Here is a 23,627-nt window from a genome sequence, read left to right as displayed (position 1 = left end):
CAGGAACAAGCTGAGGTCAACCGGGAAGCAGAACAGCAGAAGCGCAACTAAGAACTACTAACAGTAGTGACCCTCGTTGCAAGGCAATGAGAAGGCAGATGAACGCCGGTTAAATCAGGCTTGGGGCGTGGCGTAGTTAGTCCAGGCAGGGCCAGACTTCCGGTGACGGTGCGTCCATAATGCGCGTCCTCGCGCGCGCGCGCGCGTGGCAGCAGCGAGATGATCCAGTAATGGCGGACGCCCCAAAGGCCCAGCAGAGCTGCGGGAGCGGCGTTCCCGGCATCGGAGGTGAGCCCTGAGTACAGCAACAAGGGGGAAAGCGGTGGAGACCGCAACACCGGGAGATACGTGCGTACTCAGGTGCTTCTTAAAATCCGCATGGCACATGCCCACCCAAGACATGCACAGATCTCCCAGCTCTGACCTTTAAAGATCAAAGCAAAGAATTAAATAATTTCTCTGATATGGCCTTGTCTACCCTTAGTGCCCCCTTTACCCCTAGTTCATCTAATGGTCCAACTGACTTCCTCACAGGCTTTTTGCCTCAAATGTACCTGAAAAAATTGTAATTATGAGTTTTTGCCGCCATAGCAAGCTTCTTATCAAATTCTGCCTCTGCTTCCTTATCAATGATTTACATCTAACTTGCCAGTGCTTATGCTGTTTCCTTTTTCTTTTTTAGCTATGAGATGTACTTTCCAGAGAAATAGCATAAAGTGTGATTCACCCAATGTAATGCACTTTACACTGTCCAGGATGCACAAGTACACTCTCTTGACACTTAATAATCTGTAATTTTGATTACACCTTTTATGTTATTATCCCAAAAGCAAGCATTTGTCTAACAGGACCAGATAGAATGGAAAAAGTACCCTTATTTCCACATGTTAGATATTGGGCTATATGTGCTTTTCAGAGCTTAGAAATGTTGGTGAATCCCCTAGCCCTTGCCTAACAAATTTGTTAGATTTTTTTTTTTAGGACAAAGGAGAGCCAATTGATATAGTTTATCTGGATTTTCAGAAGGCATTTGACAAATGTGTTCATAAGAGGCTCATTAGGAAATTAAAAAGTCATGGAATATGAGGCAATGTCTTGTGGATTGGTAACTGGCTGGATAGGAAACAGAGAGTAGGAATGAAGAAAGGTAAATAATAGAGTACCCCAGAGATCTGTACAGGACCAGTGCTTTTTAATATACTGTATTTATAAATTATCTGGAAAAGGGTATATTGATTGAAATGATCATATTCACAGATAACACAGACTTATTCAAAGCTGTCAGATCATGAGACAAATGTGAGGAATTGCAAGATGTTCTGGGAGATTGGGCATCTAAATGGCAGATGAAATTTAAGGTGGACAAGTGCAAAGTGATGCATATAGGGAAGAATAATCTAAACTATATGTAATCCCCTCTTTAGGGACCTCCCAGAAAGCAGGGGCACCTTGTTGTCCCAGGGGCCACTTTCCTCTCAACTTTCTGTCATTCTCTTTTCTCAAACCCCCTCAGTCCACTGAAAACCTCAGGGTGCCAGCATCTTTCCTCGGAGGAAGACTCAACTTTCAGGGCCCTAGGATCAGAGGGGTTAGGATGTTCTTGCTTTAGGGCAGAGGTGCCAACTCTAGTCCTCGAGAGCTACAAACAGGCCAGGTTTTCAGGATATCCACAATGAATATGCATGAGAGAGATCTGCATGCACTGCCTCCCTTGTATGCAAATCTCTCTCATGCTTGTTCTTTGTGGATATCCTGAAAACCTGGCCTGTTTGTGCATTGCCTCCCTTGTATGCAAATAAATACTTGGACTTCTGATGGTAGAAAGTCCCCCAAATTTTTCAAAATGTAAAATCTCTTCTCCTTATTACTGGGCAGGAACTGGTGACAAAAGAATTCCTCCCAAAAACCATGAGAACACAGCTCTCTGCAAAAATGCTTCTCTCTTCTCTGTCAGGTCACTGCTGTCCCTCCTTAGCTGAGTCGGAGGGAATCATAGCACCTTATCCTGACCACTCAAGGCAAGGGTGAAAATCCTCCTTAGGCAGAAGCAGGCTCTAAAAAGCAAAGCTCTTAGAAAAACAAGCAGCTCTTCCAAAAACTCCTCTTCCACTCTCACCAAGACAAACCCTTCCAGACCTGGGGTACTGCCCAGGGCAGAGTCCCTTCCCCTGGATCAGGCTGGGGGAGCCCCAAAATGGAAAACAAAAACACACAATACCTTCTCTTAAAACTCCAAATAAAAAACTAAAGCAAAACCCACACTTCTACTCGTTCACAGCCTGCTTTTAAGAAGCTGGCTGATTAATCCAGGCAAACCTCTGGGGAGGTGTCTGTAAGGGATGCTCTGAAAAATCCTGCATCCTAGCCTAGGGCTTAAGCTAGGGACAATGTAGCTAGTGAAGTCCTAGGTGGTCTCTTACATATAGATATAAAATGCTGGGATCTATATTAGGTGTCACCACCCAGGAAATCATTGTGGACAATACTTTGAAATCCTTGGCCCAGTGCATGGCCATAGTCAAAAAAGCAAATAAAATGTTGGACCTTTGTTCTGACCCATTATGACATTTCTTATGTTCTTAAGTCCTTATTTTAGCACAGTTTATACTCAAAACATCATTAAATCCTAATCTAAACCATGATAAGAGAGAAAGAGAATCCCATTGAATAAATAACTCAAACAAAAGGATACTATTTTGATTATATGTGAACCCTTCATTCAGTAAGTGGTGTCATCTCCTTTGGCAGCAGTGACTTCAACCAAGTATTTCCTATAACTGTTAATCAGTCTCTTACATTGCCCTTGAAGAGATCTGGCCCATTCTTTCATACAGAACTGTTTCAACTTGATGATGTTTGCGGCATGAACAGCTCACTTAAGGTCTTGCCACAACATTTCAATAGGGTTTAGGTTGGGACTGACTTGGCCAATCCAAAACTCTAAGGGGTCCATATTCAGCCACGGAGTGGCTAATTAAGTTATCCGGATATACCTATCTGGATAACTTAACTGGGATATTCAGTGGCACAGCTGCACTGCTGAATATACCCAGCTATCTTAAAGTTAGCCAGATAAATACATCCAGCTAACTTTATGACAGCCCTACGGCACAACCAGAGTTAGCCGCATAGGTTAAGCGGCTAACTCCAAATATTGGAGATAGCTGCATAACTTATGTGGCTAACTCTGGTCTGCCCCAAAATGCCTCCTGCCCTCCCCCAGACTGCCCCCATATTATGTGGCTAAATTCTAGCTACCTAATTCATTATGGGGTAGATTTTAAAAAAGTGCGCCTTCGCGTACTTTTGTTGGCGCACCAGGCGCAAACAAAAGTACGCGGGATTTTAGTAGATACGCGCGTAGCCGCGCGTATCTGCTAAAATCCTGGATCGGCGCGCGCAAGGCTGCCGATTTTGGGCAGCCGGCGCGCGCCAAGCCGCGCAGCCTGTCTCCGTTCCCTCCGAGGCCGCTCCGAAATCGGAACGGCCTCGGAGGGAACTCTCTTTCGCCCTCCCCTCACCTTCCCCTCCCTTCCTCTACCTAACCCACCCCCCCGGTCCTATCTAAACCCCCCCCTACCTTTGTCGGTGGATTTACGCCTCCCGGAGGGAGAAGTAAATCCACGCGCGCCAGCGGGCCGAGACGCAACCCGGGGGCGGTTCCGGAGGGCGTGACCATGCCCCCGGACAGCCCCGGCCCGAAACCACGCCCCCCGGGCCCGCCCCTGAAACGCCACGTCCCGCCCCCAAAACGCTGTGCCGATCGGCCCCATCCCTGACACGCCCCCGACACGCCCCCCTCGAAAAACCCCGGGACTTACGCGAGTCCCGGGGCTCTGTGCGCGCTGGCGGGCCTATGGAAAATAGGCGCGCCGGCGCACAAGGCCCTGCTCGCGTAAATCTGGGCGGATTTACGCGAGCAGGGCTTTTAAAATCCGCCCCACTGTGGCTAGAATTTAGCTGCATATGGCTTCAAATATTGCCGCTTTGCCATTTAAATGGATAACTTTTCAGTTACCTGTCTAAATAGCTTCTGAATATTGGCCTCAACATCTCTTCTTTCTCTGCCATCTTGTAGTACATTTACTTGAATATTTAGAGTCATTGTCTTACTGCATGACCCACTTTTGATTCAGATTCAGCTCACTGATAGATGACCTAATATTTTCCTGTATAATTGTCTGATATAAAGAGGAATTCAGGTTCCATCAATAATGTTAAGCCATCTAGGTGCTGATGAAGCAAAGCAGCCTGACACCATGATACCTCCGCCACCATATTTGACAATCAGTATGAGGTTCTTACTTTGGAAGGCAGTGTTTGATTTTTGCTAAACTAACATTTGTTATTGTGACCAAAAACTTCAATTTTTCACTCATTTTTCCAGAAGTCTTGTAGATTATCCAGATGCTCTTTGTTGAACCTGATGTAATGCTCCGCCCACCTTGGACCCTGTCAGGGAACTCTCCTTACCTTCCATTTCAGCATGGCTCCCAACAACATGCTGCATTCTATGGACCTGACTTATGACAAGCCAGCTGCTTCTACTCTTATAGGCCCAGCAGCTGGGACTTCCTGTGGCGCCCACTGATGACATCAGCATCTCCCAGCCATATAAGGAAGCTCAGTGCAATAGACCAGTGCCTCAGCAACAGGTCCTATTGTAGATTCCAATGCCAAAGTGTTTTCATTGCTCTTGATTCTGCCTTCTGTACCTGCTTGTCTGCCTGCCTGTTTGCTATGTTCCTGCCTATGTTCCTGGAAGTCATAGTTCACAACCTCCTCAATAATGTTACCAGCCCATGGATTAGTTCAATTCTACACTTTTATGTCCCCATCAGAAACTTAGATCATGAAATTGATTCCTACTTGAAGTCCCAGAGGCAAAACGCCCGTCTGTCCATGACACACGAAAGGGCTTTCTCTATCATTGGCTCCGCTGTCTGGAATTCACTCCCTCTCTCTATCAGATCTGTGACAGACCCAAAAGAGTTTAGGAAAGCCCTGAAAACCTATTTATTCAGACAGACTTTTCAAGAATAGAGCTTCTTCCTGTGGTAGCATCTCCTGCAGTCCCAGAATCACAACAATTTTTTAGCAGTATCTTGTTATTTGTTATTGTTGTGTCATGACTATTATGTATGTTTTTCATGTAGCCCACCCGAAACTTTGGAGAACTTGAGAAATAAATGCTTTTAAATAAATAAGTAAATAAATAAATGACCTCTGGTGATGTCTTGAGAGGGGGAGGACATGTGTAGTTTCGCTTCGGGGTCCCCCTCCTCCCTTTCTTAATTTCAGCATCCAAAATCATTTTTTGAAGTGCATCGGGTAATCGCTTTGCCTATAAGACTCAAGAGTGTAGATTGGACTGATTTTCAGTCCATGAAATCAGCCATGAAATCAGTCCATGAAATCAGCCAAAACAGAAAAATATAAGACGCAGCTCATTCAACGTAAAATGGCTGATGCAATACAGGACTCTTCAGCGCTTCCGGAGCAGGAGGCCCTGGTGCATGAGGTGACAGTAGAATTTACAGAGGCACTGGATCAGAAACTGGATAAAATTTATGCTAAAGTCGATGAAATGAACACAGCACTGGCAGCTTTATCTTCCAAGATGAGGGCTTTAGAGGTGTAAGTCTCCCATACTGAGGACCAGACATCTGCCTTGGAGAGGAGGTGGCAGCAGTGAAATCCTTAGCGAAAAGCCTTAAAGGTAAGCTAGACCAGTGGTTCTCAACCTTTTTTCTGTCGGGACACACCTGACAGATGGTTCTCACATGCGTGACACACTGACCCATGATCGTCACAGGGCTAGATGTAAATGTACAGTTTGCATCCACGGGAACCCCCCTGATCCACAATAATGGATGTAAAGCAGAATTATGACATTCCCCGTTCAACTCACTCTACAAAAAAGATATTCTGGTTCTGGTGTCATCTCAGTAACAGCAACTCAAACTCCTTCTACTTTCAGGCTCAATAGCCCTACTTATGAAAAGACAGCAGTTTACCACCAATGCATGTCCTCTTGAGAAAACGCAACAAATAAGACTGATAAAACACTTACATGCTAGTAAAATATCTCTGTAACAGACACAGAACCGACCTAACATACTCCCAGGATCTGTAGTAATGCACATAAACTAATCCACACACAGTTACACCTGTATTATGGAATACACTCAAACAGGAGCAACCCTATCTATGAAAAGGCAACACTACAAATATTAAATCAGGCCCTAAAAACCAATACACCTCTTATTAGGAAAACAGAACTAGCAAGCAGCTATAGATCCCCACACAGAAATAATTGTAAAACTATACTAATAAGCAGAATAAATGTTTCACAACAACTATGAACAGAATAACATCCAACAATTAAAAACTCATAAAAACTATTAAAAATTCTCCAAACACCAATAAAATATTTCAAAAAAAGCAGACACATCACATAATATTAAATAATTAAAATAGCAGTCAATCAAGAAAAATAAACTTAAAAAGCCACCTTTACTTACCCCCTCCAGCAGCTTTCCTACTCCTCTTCCATGCAGGCTGTAGCACACACCAGAAGCAGCAGTAGTGGCTAAGCTCTATACTCATGGTCCTCTTCCTTAGGGCCCATGTCTCTCACACACACACACACCATACCAGTCATGCCCCCATGACCAGTTTCTGTCTCTCACACACCAATCATCTCCCAGTCTTTGACAAACACACCAGTCACCTTCCTGAACAGTTTCTCTCATGCCATACACACACACACAGGCTTCCCACTCCCGTGTTCCACTTACATATATGGGCTTCTCACTCTCATAATCACTTTCTCTTTCTCACATACACTCACCAGTCTCTCACTCCCATGCTTGTTCTCTCCACATGCACAGGCTTCTCATTCCCATAATCACTTTCTTTCTCTCCCACATACACACACACCAGTCACCTGATCTCTCTCATGCATACACACACAGGCTTCCCACTCCCATGTTCTCTTTCAGATATACAGGCTTCTCACTCCCATGCTGTATCTCACACACTCCCAGCTTTCTCACTCCCATGCTCACTCTTCACATGTACAGGCTTCTTATTCCCATAATCACTTTCTTTCTCTCTCTCACATACACGCAAACACACACCAGTCACCTGATCTCTCTCATGCATATACACACACACATAGGCTTCCCACTCTCATGTTCTCTTTCAGATATACAGGTTTCTCACTCCCATGCTGTGTCTCACACACACACAGGTTTCTCACTCCCATGCCCACTCTTCACCTGCACAGGCTTCTCATTCCCATAATCACTTTCTCTCTCTCTCTCTCTCTCACACACCCGTCACCTGATCTCTCTCATGCATACACACACACACAGGCTTCCCACTTCCATGTTCTGTCTTACATACACAGGCTTCTCCCTCCCATGCTGTGTCTCACACACACCCAGGTTCTCACTCCCATGCTCACTCTCTTCACATGCACAGGCTTCTCATTCCCATAATCACTTTCTCTGTTACACACACACACACCCAGTCTCTCTCTCATTTCCATGCTCGCTCTCCACGTGCACAGGCTTCTCATTCCCTGAATCACATTCTCTCTCTCACATTCACATACACACCAGTCACACCGTCACCTTACCAACCAGTCTCTCTCATATACATGCACACACCCAGGCTTCCCACTCCCATGCTCTCTCTCACATAATCAGGCTTCTCACTCCCATGCTTTCTTTCACATACACCCCCACAACACCAGGCTTCTTACTCCCATGCTTTCTCACATACCCAGATTTCTCACTTCCATGCTTTTTCTCTCTCTCTCTCTCTCTCACACACACACATCCCTGACTGTCTCACACTCTCACATACACATCAGTCATCTCCTTGAGCAGTCACTTTCATTGTCTCTCACATATACACATACATCAGCTCTCTGACCAGTTTCTCTCAATCACACACATACTCTCGATCAAATAAATTATCTCACTTACACACAGGCTCTCAATCACACACATTCTCTCACTTACACACAGGCTGGCTGGCTGCTTCTCTCTCTTTCTGTCACTCACTTCCTCTCCCCCCCCCCCCCAGCACAAACGGTAGCTGCTCCTCCAGCCCCCGCAGGCCAAGAAGGAAGAATTCCATCGATCGCAGGAGGCTCATGCTGCTCTCTCCTTTCCCTTCCGCTTTCTCCCCCAGAGCAGGAAGATCAGCTGCCTCTCCTGCTGCCACCGGCCTCCTGCTATCTTCGGGCGTCCGAACTTCCTGTCGGGGGGGGGGGGGGGTAGCGGAAGCGCAGCGCACAACGTCCGCTTCCTCCCTCCCCCCCCCCCCCCCCACAGGAAGATCGGCGGGCTGTACGGCCCGACGCCCGAAGATAGCAGGAGGCCGGAGGCCGGAGGCAGCAATCGACGGACTTCAGGACTGCATAAGATATTGCTATACTTGTGGATTTTTTCCAGAGATAAGTGCACGTTATAACTTTCATGTGTGGTGCATTCCTCTGATGTTGCTATAGCTCCTTATTGGAGAATACATGAACTCTGGTATAAGCGACCTATGATTTGAAAGCCCCAGTGCTTCATGGGCTTCACCTATAAGCCGCAAGCAGTCAGTGGCACTATATGACGGTCGCAATATACCTTTATTAAGAGATTGGACATGAGCTCTATGTAATATCAGATTTTGTATTATTGTGTTTACTTCTCAATCTATAGCAGCTTCCATGTCCAGTTTTTCTCATGATAGTCTATCTTGACTGGTTGTGAGCTACTAAATTCTACTTGTTCTTACAGTTATAATTTTCAAATATGGTGCAAATCTTTATTTCCATCTGGTCACTGGTATAGTTTATTTGTTATTTACATGAGAGGTTGGGGGCTCCCATATACTCAAGTTTGGGTAAATTGGTTGCATATGGGATATTTATTAGAGATTCAATGGTGAGGGGATTGGGAGGATTTGGGTGGGGGTTTGGAAGGGGGAAGAATATGGATGGCTATGAAACTAAACATAGTGTTAGGGTTATTCTAGCTAATTCATGACTATATGTTAATCATGACTGGTTTGCACATAGGGACAATTGTGTGCATTGGTGTTGTGGCCTAGTCTGGGGAGCCATGATTTCTAAGTTTTGCTGGTATATTTTCATTGAGACAATGATACATTTCTTAGTGGATTATGGTTAGAGAGGTGTGCTGTATTACCTGGAATCTTTTGGGTATTACTTCACCTATTAACCATTACAAAGTATTGCAAGCATTACACAGATTGAAAGTTAACGTTACAATGATACAATAAACTAAGCTGACTCCTACAGAGCATGAGAATTGAATTATCAGTAGCTGGGACATGTTTTTCATGTGTCCTCTGTCTCCAGGAATGCAGGGATGGTAATTTTATTGGGCAAATCTTTAACTTTTGTGGCACATAAGACTACACAAGACCTAAATGGTCATTATATATTGGTGGAGGGAATAATGTATGGTAAACAGGTTATTTTCTGCAATGTCTATGATCCAAACATTTATTCACACTCTTTATTCATAACTAAATAAATAAATCGCCTGAAGTCCACCCTCTCATATGCTCCAGTCTTACACCGGCTGGACATATCTGGCCCTTCTATCTGGAGGTAGATGCTTCCTCTCTGGGTGTGGCTGCTCCCAATGGTAAACATTAACCCTGTGCATTTTTTCCCAAGAAGTTTTCGCCCACTGAAAGGAATTATGGCATATGCAATTAAATAATTACTTGTTGTAAAATTACCTCTAGATAAATGGTCAAACCTTTTAAAGGATGCTGCCCACCCATTTACCATTTTTTTCTGATCACAAGAATCTCTTGTACCTACAAACTGCCAGGAGGCTCAACCCTCACCAGGCTAGATGGTCTCTATTCTTTGTGTATTTTGATTTTTGGCTCATCTACCAACCGCTGGAACAAAATACCAGGGTCCATGCCTTCTCAGGGCTTTGACCTGATGGATACAATTCCAGACACACTAGATAACATTGATTTGGCTAAAGTAGTTGCTACCACTCCTTTGGTGACTGTTACCATTCCTCTAGGAAAGATCATGGTACCCAAACTTCTCCGAGGCAGCGTTCTAACATAGCCAGCCATCAAGGCATACACAAGACTGTGAATCTCATCTCCTGCCACTATTGGTGGCTCAACTTGATTAGAGACATCAGACTATACATATCTTCATGTGAGAACTGTGCCCAAAAGAAGACCACCCACCAACATCCTTGGGGTCTCTTCAATCACTGCCAGTACCCAAAAAACCCTGGACTCATATCTCAATGGACTTTATTATCGACTTACCCTCCACTGCGAGATGCACAGGCATCTGGGTGGTCGTCAACCATTTTTCTAATATGGCCTACTTTGTTTCCTTCAAGACACTGCCCACTGCACTGATCCTCGTCCAATACTTCTTACAAAATATTTTCAGACTTCATGGACTCCCAGAGCACATTATGAGTGACTGATGGGTGCAATTCACCTCTAGTTTCTGGCATGGCATCTATAAGAGCTTGAATATAGTTTTGGATTTCACCTCGGCCTACCAACCCCAGTCCAATTGCTAGATAGAAAAAGTTAATCAAATTCTCAAAGATTTCCTCAGAATCTATGTCTCAGTCCAGCAAAATGTTTGGACTCGGTTACTACCATGGGCAGAATTCTACTACAATTATGCTTCTCCCCATTCCATATAGTTTTTGGCAGGCACTCTAAGATAACATTTCCCCTTCATCTATCCTTGCAGACTCCAGCAGCAGAACAATTCTTGTGCAACCTGCAGGAAATCTGGAAGACCCAAACCCTTCATACAAAGGCTACCAATTGCTACAAACACTATGCTATCAAGAGGTACAAGTCAGCTCCACAATTTCTTCTAATTTCTTAGTACCTTGTACTAAGTTTGGCTTAGTACAAGGTTCATTTATCTCAAAGAACCCTCCATTAAATTCACACCTAAATTTATTAGACCCTACCAAGTACTGAAGCAAATCAACCCGGTAACCTATCAACTCAAGCTGCCTCCATCTCTCTGCATGCATAATGCATTTCATGTATCCCTACTTAAACCCTTGATTCTTAGCAGGACTATTAAGAAAATTCTAATGGATAACCAGGATTACAGTAGATTTCAATATCGAGTTTGACGTGAATGATATTCTCAATTTTAAATTGGTAAGGGACAAGCTCCATTATTTAGTTGATTGGAGAGATTATGATCCAGAAGAAAGGCCATGGGAACCAGCATCCAACCTCAGTGCTCCAAGATTGGTCAAAAAAAGGAAGCAAAAAGAGAAAAAAGGAAGAGGAAGTATTAAAATATCCACTTTGAATGAAAGAGGCAAAGAAAGAATAGAGAGAATTGAAACAGAAAAGAAAAAAAAGGACACCAGTGAGAGAGAAAAATAATAAAAATAAAAGAACAGAGACAAGACCAGAGAATAAGAAAAACAGGGCATACTGAACAAGAAAATCAAGCTAGAGACACAAAAGTTGGAAATGTTTATTGCTTGATAGAGAATATTAGGATTTTGTGATTTTTAAGAAGAACTTAAAAACATGGCTCTTCAAGCAAGCATATGAATGTTGAATGCTCATTTGGACATAAGAACATAAGAAAATGCCATACTGGGTCAGACCAAGGGTCCATCAAGCCCAGCATCCTGCTTCCAACAGTGGCCAATCCAGGCTACAAGAACCTGGCAAGTACCCAAAAACTAAGTCTATTAAAAGCTTGACTAGTACCAACTTCTTGTTTCCCTCCCCCCATCCCAGGATCAAACCCACAGCCCTCGGAGGAAAGAACTCAGCCCTCTGACAGCTGGAGCCACGGTCACACAACAAAAAACTTGACTAGTACCAACTTTCAACCTCCCTCCCTCAGTGGGATTCAAACTCATGGCCTTCTGTCTACAGAGACAAAGCTGCCTCACTGCCTGCCACCTCAAAGTCTCATAAAAGTAAATACCCCTTACTGAACATGGGGCTTGAACCCATGACCCTGAGATTAAGAGTCTTATGCTTTACCGACTGAGCTAGTCAGGCTTGGAATAAGGTACATGGTAGAAATTTATGCAGAAATACTGGTAAAACATTTTTTATTGAATTATTTTATTTTATTTTTATTATTTTATTCATTTTATAATTTTTTTTCATTATCATTTTATTTGTTTCGACTATGAAATCTTCTGTTTTATGTTTTCTTTTATTGTATAATTGTACACCGTTATTACTGAATAAAGATTGATGGCATAGAAATGAAATAAGGGGTAGATTTTTAAAGAAGCACGTGTGCATCCATATGCGCATGCTTCCTGGTGCACACACATAGACGTGCTGATTTTATAACATGCACGCGCATGTTATTAAATCGTTGGGCCGCGCACACAAGCATGCAGGATTTTGAAATCCGCGCGTATGTGTGGGCGGCACGCGCAAGGGGGGGGTAGACTTCTGCAAATTTCATGCAGCGACGCATCCTGGCCTTCCCCAGTTCCCTCCCAGTCTGCTCCAATTAAGGACTTCCCTACTTCTCTACCTAACCTCCCCACCCCCAATTTTTTTTTTTTTACCTTTTGCTCCTGAACAGGGTGGTGGCAGGGTGCCGTGCGCGCGGTGGCAGGGTGCCGGCATGTGCTTCCCCGCACCAGCCCCACCCCTCCCCGTCCCACGGACTGCGCCTTTCCCTGGGCCCGGCCCTTATTTGCGAACCAGGGATTATGTGCGTGGCCAGGCCTGTTTGAAAATTGATTCCATGCGCACAAATCCTGGGGTTTACGTGCGCCGGATTTTTAAAATCCGCCCATAAATAAATAAATAAATAGCTCAGCAGTGTTAGATATCCTAGGACCTAGTTCAAAGTCTGTGACCTAGGCATGTCTCCCACACAGAATTTGTGTGTTAATAAGAACTGGATTTTGTTGGTCAATTTGAATTTCCTGGTACCTAATTAATTCTCTTGTATGCAGCCCTGAGGATTTTGTACTGGTCTGAAATATTTTTGTGGTAACAAAACTTAAAAAATATGCTTGAAGGTATTTTTGGAGGGTAATTACCTCAATTTTCCATGGGAACACCAGTCCACCAGACAACTCCTCCTTTCCCTCCCCACCAATGAACTAATTGTTCACTACTGGCACTATGAACATAAGAACATGCCATACTGGGTCAGACCAAGGGTCCATCAAGCCCAGCATCCTGTTTCCAACAGTGGCCATCAAGGCCATAAGAACCTGGCAAGTACCCAAAAACTAAGTCTATTCCATGCTACTGTTGCTAGTAATAGCAGTGGCTATTTTCTAAGTCAACTTAATAGCAGGTAATGGACTTCTCCTCCAAGAACTTATGGGGAACAAGCGTCCCAGATCCGCTCACAGAAATCTGATAGCCTTACTCTGACCCTGCCACACTGGACCCCTATAAGCGGTGTTTGGACACTCGTAAAGTTATTTTTGGAAAATAAAGAGAAGGCCATGCAAGATGCCATTGGAATCTACATGGGTAGGGGAGCACAGAGCAGCAAAACATGGCCTTGATGGTGCTACTGCAGCTGCTCCTGACATAGCCTGCTATTACTGGCAAAGAATAAGTTAGCAATGAGGTACATGTTAAAAAGCTGGGCAAAGCCACAAGCAGCAGTGCTCAGGATTGTTGGAGATTTTTCTGCTGCCGCACCCAAGAAATTCTAGTGGAGGGCATCTGCTTTGGCGTGATAAGGTTTGTAGAATGGTTCAATACAGGAAGAAGGTACACCAATAATTTATTACACTTACGTAACATCCATCCTCTGTGGAAGATAAATGTTTGTCAAAAAAACCCCAAAAAAACAAAACCAATAACAATCCTGGTCAACTACACTATCATCACTGGATGATACTCTGGTACTGTTTCTCTCTTTGATTTTCTTAGTGCTAATGTGAATTTGTAATTGATGCTAATAAAAAAAAAAAAAAAGTCCAGTATAGTAGCACTTCAGCAAAATTAAGAAAGGGACAGTCTCAGGTCATGCTATTACAGCTTGTCTACTGTTACCTCCCAATGTGTTCCTTGCAACACTAATGCTACCATGGCTCTTAATTCCTACATCTAGTCTTAATCCTTTCTGGATTAGAAAACCGCTTTTAAGAGGCATGTCTGGTGTTTATTTGCTGTGCTGTTAGGAGCTTCAGCATACCTTTTTCGTCGAAAGTACTCTTGCATTATATTTAGCAGAAGCTTTGGTTTTGTATGTGGGTGTGCCACAACCTGTTTTTCACCACTTTTATTTAAGAATAAAACCATTGACACAGGAATACAATATTTTATCTGCCCGCCACTATTATGCATGTCTCATGCAGAGGTCACAAAAGCAACATAGTAGGAAGGAAATTCAAAATGATAATTACACAAAATTATAAAGCGCTGACTCTCTAGCTCCGATCTGTGACATCTAGAGAACATTGTGACATTAGGATAATACTGAAAATGTTTTCTGATAAATATTTCATTTCTAAGGGATTATAATGTAAATGCAAACAAAAGGTATAGATGCCTAAGTGAGTCATAATTTCCATATAATATATTGTGTTCTAGTAAGTATTAAATGCTATTCTTTATCAACAATGACTTTACTTTCTAGACTTACCTTATTCTAATCCTCCACAGCTAGACAGGAAAAACTGTTATCCTCTTGTTCACAGTTTGTATGCTTTCAGCATTTCTCTTGTTTGACTGGGAGTTAAATTGTACTGCTCTGGGCTTGTACAATACAACTATTTTTAAAGTTCAAGATTTGCCAAGTATAATAGATCCATTTTCAAAGCTGAGAGCTGTTTGCTTGACTAATCAGATCCCTGAAGGCAGAGCAGCTTCTTGTTTTTTGCAGCCTGAGCTTTGAGAGAAGGTTTGCTCGTGCACAGCCCCTGCCTTAACTCTCAAGTCTTCAGTAAATTCCCCCTGCCTCTGGTCCCTCCCATTTTGAGAAGACACATCATGGGGACATTCCCCATTCTTTAATGTTAAACTCTTAGTTTAGTCAAATCTGATTTAACTTGCTTTTCTGTTCATCTTCATTTTATCTTGAAAGCTAATCGGGATATTTTAAGCAAGTTATAAATATTCTTAGTGCTTGAGTCAGAGTAGTTCCAGGTGGGGCGCAGAATGAAGAACTCCCTAGAGACATGATTCACCCACAGCAAACATCAAGTGAGGGTGAGGGTGAGAGATGGAGGGAGAGAGAGAGAGAGAGTGTCTATCTGCTGACTGGCATTTGTTCTTGCCAGGACTTATTTCCATACAAAAGGCACTTATTTCCAAATGAATTATGTGGAAATAAAAGTGAAAAAAACCAAGTGTAGATAATACATTTTTATGGGTCTAACTCAATACATCTGTAAATTGCTTTTGACAGCAATGCTGTCTTCATCAGACTAGTGAAGAGACAGTGCCGTTACAATGGATTTAAAAAATACAGTCAGCTCGACATGGGGAGCCCAATATTCAAAACTACTTAGCCGGAAAAATCCTACTTATCTGGCTAAGTAGCAGCCACTGGATATCAGGCTAGCTTGAGCGGCTGCCTCTTAGCTGGATAAATCACTCATCTGGCTAAATATTTAGATGGATAACTCAGTGGTGGGGAATAGGTGTAACTAGGAGGAGCTACTTATGTGTCTAAATTAGACAGATAAGTGCCTATGCTCAGACTAATCCATCTGATTTAGACAGATAAGTTTAGACCTGCTTCAGAGCAGATCTAAAGCTATTCGACCTTGTGTGGCCGGATAACTCACTCCTTATCCTGATACCTTCAAAAGATATCTGGGTAAGTAGCACTTTGAAATAAAACAAAACTAGCATAAACTAGGAGTAACTTATCTTTCCAGCGCATCTTCTGTCAGAAACTGCTCTGGAAGCTCAGTTGTTCCCGGCAGGGAATTGTAAGTTTCTGGGGAACGGGAGAAGGTCTGGGTGGAGGTAGGGGGTAGCTGGTCTACTACTTATTCACAACTAGTGGGTGCTCGTAGGGTTTGGGGTGGGATCACCATTTCCTTTTTATAAGAACAGGAGAATTGTGTTTGGGGAGGTGGCACGACCTGCACACATTGAAATAACTTTTTTTTTGAATTGGAGGAGTTGTGGAGTGGGGAGTGCAAGGCCCGACAGGGGCAAAGATGCCATTTCAAGGGGAGGTGGATGGAGAGCAGGCCCCAAGCCCCTTCATGTCTAATTTGTTTTGCTAATTTCAAAGTGCTATTTACCCAGATATTGTTTTTGAAAATATCCAAATAAGTAGCCAGTTATCCGGCCACACAAAGGGCCTCATTACCACCATAGTTGAGAGAGAGAGAGAGAGAGAGAGAGAGAGAGAGAGAGAGAGAGAGAGAGAGAGAGAGAGAGAGAGAGAGAGAGAGAGAGAGAGAGAGAGAGAGAGAGACTTACTATGGTGCCTATGCCCTACATAGGTATTTTAACCCCTATGGGAGGGCCACCTACTAACTCGGGGTGGGGATTAGGTATGAGCGTCGGGGGTTGGGGGCCACTTTCGCATTCCACATGAGACCTACGGACAGAACAGTGGTCTCTAGTGCAGATTTGCTGGCTGTCGGAGTGAGGACGCTCACTCCAAGAAGTGGTTTGGGCAACGTTCTCTCTACCTAGCTTGATGGACACTCTACCTGGGCAACAACATGCTAGGTGGAGAGAATGTTGGCCAAATCTCCGCTTGGAGTGAGCGTCCTCACTCCGACGGCCAGCAAATCTGCACTAGAGACCACTGTTCTGTCCGTAGGTCTCATGTGGAATGCGAAAGTGGCCCCCAACCCCCGACGCTCATACCTAATCCCCACCCCGAGTTAGTAGGTGGCCCTCCCATAGGGGTTAAAATACCTATGTAGGGCATAGGCACTATAGTAAGTCTCTCTCTCTCTCTCTCTCTCTCTCTCTCTCTCTCTCTCTCTCTCTCTCTCTCTCTCTCTCTCTCTCTCTCTCTCTCTCTCTCTCTCTCTCTCTCTCTCTCTCTCTCTCTCTCTCTCTCTCTCTCTCTCGGCTGTCTGGAACTATCGTGCACCACAATCAAATTCTGACAGAATCATTGTGCACTGGGAAACATCACGTGCGGTGCTACTGTTTTCGTGAATGGCGAAAACATCGCCGCACGTGATTTTTCCCCACTGCACGAATGAAGCCTCATTTGCATTGGTAACTAAGGCCCAAAGCCAGATAACGTAAAAAGCTAACCGGCTATATTGAAACATAGCAGGTTAGGTTTTAATTTTATCCGGCTACATGCAGCTGGATAGCTTTATATTAGTACATTCAGCGGGACAAATTATTATCTGTGTAACTTTAGCTAGATAACTTGTGCACTAAACGGCCAACTAAATATTGGCCTCAGTATTGTCTGCATATGCCAGGACATAGCAGCTCAGTGATAGTAAAACTTTACAATTCCAAGGGGCCTATGTCTGATAATTGGAAAGAAAAGTTAATGTCTTTATTAAGTTCTTTTCTGCTGGTTATAAAGCGTTTGATCATCTTAATTTCAAATGTTTTGCATTCTTTTGGGGTTCTGAAATTTCTTAAGTCCCCTGACTGCCTCCTGAGATGTCACTTTGTCATGTAGCATCCCTTCCACATTTTTTGTTGCACTGGATCACGTCTGACACATTTGCAGAGAAATAGGAATGTGGACCCTTTCTGCCCCTGAGGTGTCGTGGCATAGATTGCATCATAGCATTTTGCAGAGCTTTATGCCATTTTTTTTTTTTTCCTTTTTGAGTTTCTGTTTGAGGGCTTCTTTTTTAGTTTTTGTTTCAGGGTTTGATGGGTGCTGGAGACCTAGAACTGGAGGAGGATAAGAATGAGTGATGTTTAATGTTTTAAAAAGTAGATGTGCTCAAAAACATTCGCTAAAAGGAAAAAAAAACCAACTTTAAAGTAGTATTAACACAATATTTAGAGAGAATTCAGGTGACAAACTCAAAGGGCTTGATTTGCTAAACTTTTTCCCATAAGTGCAATGAATCATGTCATTAATAAGTCAGTAATCACCCCTTCTGACACAGATGTTTATTTCATTTCTGAGGAGATAGAATTTAGTTTTTGAACATTAGAAATGCATGCAAATCTGATAAGGGTCAATGGAACAATATCATGAACCCCAAGCAGTGTTCATGCTGACAAAGTAAAAACAAATCATTAGTAGCTGCAGAGTAGTCTTGGGAAAGGAAATAAGAAAACAGATAGTTACACTATGATAAAAAAAAGCATGCATTTGTCATCAGCAAGTCTTACCCTGCTCAGCTTTCTTCTTTATTTTGTCTCTGTTTCCATATTGTGACCATTTTTTTTAATGTCATAGCCGTAGACTGCGCTCTGCTTTCCTCTATCATGTCCTCCAGTACTAAATGTGCTAGGTTGCCACCAGAGTCTTTGACTACATGACCAGCAAATCTCACTTTCTTTTTGGCCTTCTGCCAAGATTCTTCCATTTCCCTTCATCTCGTGTATTCTTCAGAATTCTTCTATAATATCATATTTAAAGTGCATGTATTTTCTTCATCATCACTTTACTGTTTTACTTCTTTATCCTCCCACTGGGATATGTAGGCACTCAGTAGCCTTTTCCTTATCTTTAAATCTAAGTCCCTCTTCATAAACTCCTTACTATAACAAAAGTCATTTTTCGCATTCACAATTTTTCTTTTTACTTGTTAGTTATTTTTCATCTTCTGTGATTCGACTATGCAGATATTTATATACTTTCCAATTTCTTCCATCAGCAGATATTTCTACAGGAGTGATATTCTTTTTCATGATTATAATAATTTTGATCTTCTTGGTGTGTAAGTTCAATCCATCATAGACCTTACAGGTTGTGCATAATTTATCATCTCTTACAGACCCTCTTTCCTATAAGTGAGTAGTTCTGTATCATCAGCATGTAGAGTGACTGTCAAGTTTATGCATTTCCATTCTTCCAAGTTCTTGACATTAAAATATCATTACATATGTAATCCCATCCTGGGAGGCGGACTGTATTCCGATGGAGCCATAAACTTATTTATAGTTCTTAGAGTAGGGACACCTGACTAGCTCTGCTCACAGAATCCTTTCCTAGAGTGCGGATCCTTTTTAAGAGGGGAAGAGTTAACTTTCAGAGCCCAAGTGCTAAAGATGACTTTCTTTCTTTGTGCTATCCCTAGGAGAGGGTTCTCATTTCCTCTGTTTCTGTCTGAGTCCCCCAGGAGAAAGACAAGTGTACTCACTGGGCCGGATTTTAATACCTATGCGTGGGCGAAGATTTGTGCGTGCAACCCGGCACGCACAAATATATGCCCGATTTTATAACATATGCGCGCCGGGTTCGGCGCGTGCAAGGTGCACTATTGTGCACCCCCTTGCGCGCGCCGAGCCCTTGGAGAGCCCTGCTGGCTTTCCCCATTCCCTCCAATGCCGCTCCGAAATCGGAGTGGCCTCGGAGGGAACTTTCCTTCCGCCCCCCCACCTTCCCCTCCCTTCCCCTCCCTTCCCCGCCCCCCAGCCCTACCTAAAACCCCCTCTAACCTTTATTTTATAAGTTGCGCCTGCCTCTGGGCAGGTGTAGGTTGCACGTGCCAGCCGAGTGCTGGCGCACGATCCCCTGGCCCAGCGGCCGTACGGAGGCCTCTGGCCCCACCCCCGCCCACGAACTGCCCCCACCCCGCCCCTTTTTTCAAGCCCCCAGACATATGCAAGTCCCGGGGCTTTATGCGCGCCGCCGGGCCTTTAAAATCTGCCCCACTGTGTGCTGTGTGCTCAAATAACCACTCTGGAACCATTTTGTTAGTGTCCAAAATTAAAGTCTTTAATGTTCAAAAGGTATGAGAAAAGGCACAATAACTTAAACTGCAGCACCACAGAATTCGCCTATTTTCTTCTCTGAAGTCTCTTTCCTTCTGTCTGTGTAGGACTCACATACCAGGGCTAGGGCTTAACAACAGGAAAAAAGGTATAGTTATTTCTGGCATTAAAAACGTGCGATAGCATGCGTTATGCTATAGCATGGTGCGATATTGGCTATCATTTTCATTATTCCCACCCAAACCCTTCTCCAATCCCGCCCCACAAAAAAATGTTCATTTGCACCATGTGATAACATTGTTAACGCATGAGTTAACATGTTATCGCTTGCATTAACGACATAATGCATTTTGATGAATGACCCTATTAGTTCTTAAATGTCTTTTTGCTACTGACCAAATTTGTTTTTGAATTTGTTAAACACTTTTTTCCCGCATAAAAAGTTTTGAAACTTACCCTCCCTGAAAATTGACCCCCTTTTACACTGTTTTTATTTTATACTTTAATATTTTCTTTTATGATTCTTACAAATACATTCCGAAAATGATAGCCACAAAATAATGTAGATTTTAGAAGAAGCAAAACAGCCTGCTTCTCAAAGGGAAGAAGGCTTCATATCTGTCAGTCTCTGTACTCCTAAATAACTTTTGTGTTTAATGTCACAACCAAACCTGACTGTTGTCTGTTCCTCCCTCCTTGATCCCTGGCGATCATCTTTCCCTTCTTCCCTCCTGGACTATAGCGGACTTCTATCTCTCACCCTCTCTCTACCTCTGACTGCATGATTCCTGGGGGTCCTCTCCTTCTCTACTCTGATAGGCTGCCATCCACTCTTACTCCTCTTAGCCAGGTCAATCATGGACTCCTATCCCCCCTCTTTATCCTCCACTTATTCATTCCTTCTCCCCTCTGACTTTCCCCTTATACTGTCAAACCCAGTTCCATTTCCTCTTTTCTTCCTTTGAGCCATTCTACTCATTTTTGCTGCAGCTCTTCTCTCTCTCTGTCAGGCCAGTGGCAGAGTCTGTGGCAGTAGTGGGAAATGTTTCTCACCACTGTGATAACTCAGTTTTCATCTGCTTTCCTCTGTGTGCAGCAGAGGCTACAAAGGTTCTGACAGCTGCAATCAACACCTCTCTTCTCCACCTCCGCTAAACATGAGGCAGTGTGGTTTGAGGCTTCTAATGGGTACAGAAGGCCCCCCTCTCTGTCCCTCCTCCTCCTCCTGGTCTGCAGCAATGTGGGGGTCATAAAAGGCTCCACTCTCACTCTCCTGGCTTGTGGCAGCAGCTCTGCTAATCACAGGCTGCAGTAGCCCACTCATTTTCTCCCTAGCTAAACTTTCTTGTATCCTTTCTGGAGGACCCCCTGGGATGGTCTCGCAGACCCCTGAAGGTCCATGGTCCCCAGGTTGGGAATTACTGCTCTAGACCATTCCTTTTGGGGAAAAAGCTTGCTTTCAAGGTCTTTCACATTGGTTAATTGTTCCTTATTAAAGTCATTTGCACACAGCATAGATGATAACAACACAGATGATGAATAAAGTCACTACCCAATACATCAAAGAAGAGTTATTTGGTGGTTTCCAACATTTCTCTTTTACTGATAAGGTGCAATTGAGGAAATAAAGTTATTTACAGCTGATTTATTCACTGATTTATTCACTTTAGTTGGTATAAGTGCTTTTTAGCAAGTTTGTGACTTCTTTCATTCTTAAGTTAGATAGTAATGCCAAATGATATAGTTCTTTATGTTAATGATGTTAAAGCAATTTAATTTACGGTACTTCTTAAGTTGATTTATATCGTCCCTCCTATTGGATATAGGGCAAAGCTTATGTTGCCTGTCTTCCATGGTAGTTGAAGTATCAACAGTGTACTTTAAAGATGTCTTTTATCTCCTAGCTCCTCTTGTAGAATCAAGGTTGATACCTTTTCCTCCTCATTTCTCAATCTTCAGTAGATTTTCATGGGCCATTGAAATGGTCCATCTCCTCTCCTTCTCTCCCCTTTTCTCCTTCCTCTACTCAGGATGGCTGGAAATCATCCTCTCCTTGGATTCTGAAGTTCAAAGATTCCTCTTACATAAAGGGTACCTTTTTATTAAATTGAAAAGTAAACATAAGTAAGCTTAACTGAGTCCCAATTTACTGAGAACTCTAAACTTAAATCAATTGAAAAATATAAAGTAGAATGAGAGAGCACCTTGGCCCTTTAATTTTCCCTCGGGACCATCGGGGACCCATGTTAGCATTCCAATGCTCCCTCAGAAAAATATTTACACCTCCCTCAAATACATCCTATAATATCAGGGAATGGGTCCCTTTCTGAGTCTTTATCCCAATTTGTGCATTTCTTTCTAGCACCACTGGTTGTGTCCAATAAGTCAAATGTTAAAGATTCGGCCCACATTTTAAATTTACTACAAAGTTTTAAGTGAATGTGTCTTCTATATTATTATTGCTTAGCCTTGAAGTAGAAGCTCTTTACACTAATGTTCCTCAGAAATCAGCTTTACAAGTGATATCTGAAGCTCTGTTGTCTTCCACAGTCTCAGTGAATACCAAAGCAATTTTTGGAACAGCTAGCACAATTTGTTTTATATAACAAATATTTTTATTTTGAGGGCAAGATTTATCTACAGATAAAAGGGATGGCGATGGGTGCTACTTTAGTATCCAGTGTAGCCAATCTTAATGTGGTCTCTTTTGAGAAAATCCTTTATCGCTCATTATGGCATAAACATATAGCACTTTGTGACAGTTTATAGACAATGTGTTGCTTTTTTGGACTAGTACCTCTCAGCAATCATATGACTTTTATAATTGAATTAAAAAGATCATCATCTTAAATTTACTATAAATATGGATGCACAATAGATTTCATTTTTGGATATCTTAATCTGTAAGCAAAGTGTGAGGTTCTCTACCACAGTTTTCAGAAAAATACTGATGGAAACAACTTATTGCAGTATCAGAGTTGATATCCTTGAGCACTGTGTAGAAGACTACCAATTGGACAATGTTTTTCATTTACATTGATTATGTTCAAATTTTGGAGAATATAAATCACAGGCAAGAATTTTGAGTCAGCATTTAGAAGTGAGAAGCCACCCAAGACTAGCAACAAGGAAGCCTAAGAGCTAAATATGTCAATCATGACTTATTATTACATTCTGCTTCTAAGGAAGCTGAAGATCATCTAACATGTATTTTGAATTTTACAGATAGAGCACACGAGATCCGTCACATTTTATTGAAGCATTGGCACATCCTAATGTTTCATTCTGTGTTTAAAGAATCATCCTACATAGCACACTAGGGCAAAAAATAAATGACATGGTGGTGAATTTAGCTTTACCAATGAAACAGCGTACTATACAATATTAGAACCAATGGGTCATTATGAATGTTCATTTTGTGCACAAAAGATACAATGGAGCATGTGACAACATCCAATTACTGGAGAGGTTTTTCAGTTGAGATATTTGAACAGTTTTGATAGTTAATCACTGAAATGGTACATCAGCATTAGTGAGGAGAGGGGTACTTTTTTCTTTTTTGTTTATTTTATCCTGATATTTCTTTTTGATTAACCACTTTTATTGTTTTACATGTAAAATACATACAACTGCTTCATGGGTGTAGGAATCCTTATGCATCCACACAGATTAATACCGTCAAGTTTAACAAGATAACAACTTAGCCAATCCATTTATCCCCCGCAAATTATTCCCCCTTCAGGGCATCCTCCCTCTTTACACCCCCCCCCCCC

At 42.7% G+C, this 23,627-nt stretch overlaps 1 long non-coding RNA gene across 1 annotated transcript in view; it reads right to left on the bottom strand.

Moving 5' to 3' along the window:
* LOC115082021 overlaps positions 1-14,826 on the bottom strand; it is a 37,940-nt gene extending 23,114 nt beyond the window's left edge. Inside the window, exon 1 of the long non-coding RNA XR_003854058.1 lies at positions 14,657-14,826. This is a non-coding gene — a long non-coding RNA (uncharacterized LOC115082021). The remainder of the gene's footprint in view (positions 1-14,656) is intronic.
* Between the last annotated feature and the right edge of the window lie 8,801 nt (positions 14,827-23,627).

The sequence above is a fragment of the Rhinatrema bivittatum genome, chromosome 1 (assembly GCF_901001135.1).
Source record: "Rhinatrema bivittatum chromosome 1, aRhiBiv1.1, whole genome shotgun sequence".
NCBI lineage: Eukaryota > Metazoa > Chordata > Amphibia > Gymnophiona > Rhinatrematidae > Rhinatrema > Rhinatrema bivittatum.
The sequence above is the reverse complement of the archived record's forward strand: the minus strand, read 5'-3'. Positions and strand labels throughout refer to the sequence as shown.